Source organism: Sipha flava, unplaced genomic scaffold, assembly GCF_003268045.1.
Source record: "Sipha flava isolate LNK unplaced genomic scaffold, YSA_version1 218_pilon_pilon, whole genome shotgun sequence".
Taxonomy (NCBI): Eukaryota; Metazoa; Arthropoda; class Insecta; order Hemiptera; family Aphididae; genus Sipha; species Sipha flava.
In genome coordinates, this window is record NW_020272845.1 from 80,414 (window position 1) to 85,949 (window position 5,536).

At 28.6% G+C, this 5,536-nt stretch overlaps 1 pseudogene; it reads right to left on the bottom strand.

The window, feature by feature from the left end:
* Positions 1-746: 746 nt before the first annotated feature.
* On the bottom strand, positions 747-2,265 carry LOC112683085 (annotated as a pseudogene).
* Between the last annotated feature and the right edge of the window lie 3,271 nt (positions 2,266-5,536).

Consider the following 5,536-nt stretch of genomic DNA (forward strand, 5'->3'; position numbering starts at 1 on the left):
TGACTTAAGTGCTTACACACATAACACCAAACACATGAAATGTGTAATAAAGATAAAATTGTAAAATTTAATAACGCAATTGGTATTTAAATACACCAAAATTTCGTCTTTACTACATTTGTGTATATTTAAAATAATTTTTTTTTTATAAGTTATACAAATTAGAAAATTAAATTTCAACCAAACACAAATTAAAACTGTTTAATACTTTTATTTTATTATATGAGATTATTTGTTTTTGAAAATCAGTTAGTGTTAGTCATTGACAATTATTTAGAAAATATTTTAAGTAAAAATGCATAATAAAAGGAGAAATTAAAAATATATTTCTTGTAGCAGGTGCATGTACTCGTATACCTACTATTTACGTAGATATGAAATATATATATATATATATATACAGTGAAACCTCTGAATAGCGGACACTCTCGGTCACCAAAATGTTGTCCGTTATTCGGAGGTGTCCGTTATTCAGAGGGGATACATTTTTGAAATTTATTTGTATAATAATCTACTATGTATGTATATGGATATACATATAATGATATTACTTATTATTTATTATAAATTGTTATATTTTTATATTTTTACAAATTATGTAAATATTATTAATAATTATTATTATTTAAAGTATATTTACAATCAAAATCAAAATTATGAACATGTATTTTTAAATTATTTTTGTTTGAAAAAATCCGTGAGCTTTGTCTGTTTATAATTACACCGTCTCTGTTCAATATCATTGGTAATATCATTTGCTAATGTTACAGCAGAAGTAAAAATAGAACTGCTCTTTACCTCTATTGATGAAATAAAATTACTCACGCTCTTTACAGCAGACAAAGCATCCTGTAAACTTGTTACTTGATATTTTGAAGTTTCTGCTTCTTCGGGCTCGTCTTCTTCCTCATTTTCGGGCTCATCGGGCTCATCAGGATCATCGGTGCCCGTTAAATTGGTGTCGTGGGTGGATATGAATTTGTCTAATTCAAAATACGTCTTTACTTCAACACTGTTGTCGATCAGTGTGACGAGAGCTAAAAGTTCTTCATCTATTACCGATTGTTCTTCGGTATCAATTGTTTGTCCTGATTGTTCATCGTCTTGGTGACTGAAACCACATCGTAAGAAGCATTTTTTTACAGTTTCAGGCTTGACTTGGGCTTGAGCAGAAGCCACTCAATACACAGCATCCAAAACATTTATAGTGCTAGAGTCTCCAGCAACCAAATTAGCAACTGCTTTTTGTAACAGTTGCTTACGATAGAGCTTTTTAAATTGTTGAATTATGCCTTGGTCCAGAGGTTGACAGTGAGACGTCATATTTGGGGGGAAAAAGACTAGCTCAACATTTTGTAGTTTAAGATGGGGATGAGGAGCTGCATTGTCGACAAAAAGTAGTACTTTTCTTCGACTTTTTATCATTTATTTATCAAATTTCATAAGCCAGTCTGTCATAATCTGTGTCGTCATCCAGGCCTTTTTATTCCAACACCAGTCAACGGGAAATTTATTTACGTCTAATTTTTTGAAAGCTCGCGGTCGTTTTGCCTTATCTATGACGAGAGGACGTTCAAACTCACCAATCATATTACAGCACAATAGCACAGTCAACCGTTCTTTTGAAACTTTTCCACCGCTGCAAGTTTCATTTTTAAATGCTATAGTTTTATTAGGTAGAACTTTAAAAAAAAGCCCAGTCTCGTCGGCATTGAAGATGTCTCGCTTTTCATATTTATCGATTATGTTTGGTAATTTTTTCTTCCAGTCATCAACAGCTATTCTATCAACGGCTGAAGCTTCACCACAAACAGATTTATACGAAATGTTATGCCGGTTTCGAAATTTTTCAAGCCACCCGTTTGAAGCTTTAAAATCATTTAATCCGTGAACTTCAGCAAGTTGTTTAGCCTTTTCCTGTATTGTTGGTCCGGAAACTGGTATATTTTTTTCCCGAGTTTTGCTAAACCAGACTAAAAGTTCTTTATCAATCACACTGCCTTCACATTTTCTTAATTTCGTTAATTTTCGTTCTTCATTTCCATTTTCGACCCACACTTTATAAATTTCTTCTGTGTTAGACACAATATCGGCAATCTGTGTTTTTCCAACTTGAAAATTTTCTGTGAGTGCACGAATTCCTATGTTTCCGTTGTTTTTACGGTAATCTAAAATGTCAATTTTTTCGCGAAGCGACAACCGCTTTCGTTTTAACGTAGTCGTCATCGCGTCGAAAACCGTCACTAACTCCCATACTTTTGTCATAACCTTTTTCACCTAAAGGTTTCACCGATAACCAAATTTGTCGTAATCTTATCTTCCCATAAAGAGTTTGTTATCGTAATTACATTATTACGAGAATAAATACGAATGTGAATACGTATTATTTTCAAATAAAGATTAGGGATTTACCATAAATAATGTCCGTTATTCGGAGAGTCCACTATTCAGAGGTTTTTCAATGAAAAAGTAGTGAAAATGTCCCCGTTCCTCAAAAAACGTCCGCTATTGGGAGGTGTCCGTTAGTGGAGGTTTCACTGTATATATACATTATAACTGATGAGTATATGGAAAATATTTACTGAAGTTTTATTTAAAATAAGTTATTTTATTTTTATTTTTTTTTACTATTTATTTTTTGCTTTACTTGTTCAAAATAAACTAACTTTCTCAGCATCCTTAATTTTACAGTTATATTTTTTTTCAATGGATAAACTTCCGGATAGTCAAATCATACCGACAATTTCGAACAAAATTTGATTCATTCGAAAATTATCATATTAACTTTAATTGTACTATGGTTGTTGACGTTGACAAGTTGTAGTATTAAGCAATATCAATAACAATAAATCCAAACCACAGGAAGTATAAGACACATAAAAAAAACCTATATATTTATGCCCAACAGGAAATAGATTAATAAAACATTTTAGAATGTAAGAAAAAAATGTTATCAACAATTAAAACAATATAATTATATAACAAAAGACTATCAATTAACATATAATCAATAAATATGTTTAATTAGATTTAGCGAAATGATAAAATAGAGAAGACGTGTGAATAAAGATATCATTCATCACGGTCGTGTGACTCAAACTCTACAGAAGACATATGCATTATTTCAAATGTTACTTTATTTTAAGTGTACGATTTGATCGGCATATACGACGAAGTCATTACCTGTTATTTTCTCAAAAACTTCTAATAAACTAATTTATATTTTTATGCTACACAATTACAAAATTTAAATAATAATTTACCTATTATAGGTTAATTAAATCTAAGTTCTTTTTTTTTTATATGAACCCACTGTGCAAACCAGAGTGTAACTCAAATTTATTAAAAAATATATTACTCGCTTTTTTCATAAAATAGCTAATATAATATTAAATATATATATATGTATATATTATACTTTTGAACAGTGTCGGCCTGGCACACCAAAGGCCCATGTTAACATGGATCAGTTTTTTCAAGGGGCCTCCAAAATATGTACATGGCATTTTATTGAAATAACATACTAAGATACTTCTATAAATATACTTGACATTTTTACCAATATGGATACAAGGGGATCAATGGGGACAATTGCCTTCCCCCGTTTCACAAAAAAAGTGTCATATATTCCAACAAAGTTTTTTTTTTTAAATAGATGATGAACTTTTTTTTAATTGATAACTAACAAACCCCCCCCCCCCGTTTAGTACCATTGTATCCGTCTTTATATGGATCATAATAAACAATTTAGTTAACTCATGAGTTAACTTATTAATATTAAATTAAATATAAAAGCAATTTTACAACTAATTATTTTTGAAATAGTAAGAACTCTTTAAATAATAAAATACAATTTTATATAAGTAATTTTTTTAATTCATTAGATGAATTAGCTATGGTCTCAATCAGTTGTTTGGTATCAATAGCTATATTCTTTTTTTAGCCATCAACATTAATGGGATAAGATGATTTGATGTAATGTTGAGCGAAGTTTTGTTTTTATATATTTAAGCTTTGAAAATACTCTTTCACAAGTTGTTTGTGTTCATGACAATAACAAATCAAACATATAAATGATGAATAAATTTGAAAATAAATTTGACTGGCATGATAATTCTCGTACTATCAAAATGCACAGTGAATACATTTGTTGCATTTATTGAAATTTATTGATTTTGATATTTCATCATTATCTTCATCACTTTCACTTACATCTTCATTGTTTAAAAATAACTTTTTTTTTGAATCACAATCTGTAGTATATTTAGGTATTTGTGGTATAAAGTTTTCATATTGACTGAAAAATTATTTCAATTCTGTTAAGATTACTTGATGATTCAATCCAGACTTCTAACATAAAGTACTCAAAGCTGATACAGGCATTATTTCAATGTTGTTAAATACTGCAAAACTTCTGGAATCCAACTAGCTCAAGTATTTTAATAAATTTTCATTTTGTATGAATCGTGACTCAATACTATTTTTATTAGTATCTATAATTAAAAAAATATCATATTTAAATTTATTTTATGGAGATATAATTCTTGATTCATCACAACACTTTTCCCCAAAAAGTTTTTTTCTTTTCTAAATACGTTTTATGTTCAATATTAATAAATTTTCTTCATAAAAGTGATAATTTATTTTTTTACAAAAATGTTGACATTTTTTATACAAATTTAATACATACTCGTAATTTCTTTTTTTCTCGATTTCTTTTTTTAAGGCAGCTATCATATTCTATGCTTGTAAATAATTAATAATTTTCGTTTTTAGATAAATAGCCACCGGAGTTGTGGCTGAATAAATATCAAGCAATAAATTAAATGTACAACTAATTTCAAATCTTGACTAATTACTAATTAATGATTTAGCAATGAATTTGGATTGTGTATTGAAATTGCTATAACAAACATTTAGATTATTTCAAAAAATAGTTCAACTTAATTACCACAAGTTCTTTGCTAGGTTGGTTTTGATCTGAATCACATATTGACAAGATGTTTTCTTGATTAATTTCTTTACCTTTTTTTAGAAAAAATGAAATAAAGGCATTTTACTGTTTTTTTATTTTTAATTTAATAATTTAATATGTAATTTAGTAATATATTAAATTTACATTATCACACAATAGACACACATCCACAGTTAAATAATATTATTTTATTACTCGTTTTATTATAATATAAATAATAATAGACATTGGTGTTGCAATGTTGCTCAACGTTTATAGTAATATAATATTCCAAAATAGTTAATACCTTATACCACTGAATAGAATAATATAATGATACATTGTTTGTCGACGTCGTCGATAAGCAATTTCCTGAGAAAATAAACCAAGTTTTGCTATAATGCTATAAATAGTCAAAAACAAGACCCAATATATATATAGTATAATATAGTTATAGTAATAATATATCAACTACTGTACTCATATACATTATACGTATTTATGTATGCAATATTTGCATGATCACTGAATCCAACAGCAGGGTCCCGGAGCCCCTGCAGGTTCTGGCAAGGGGCGGGACAC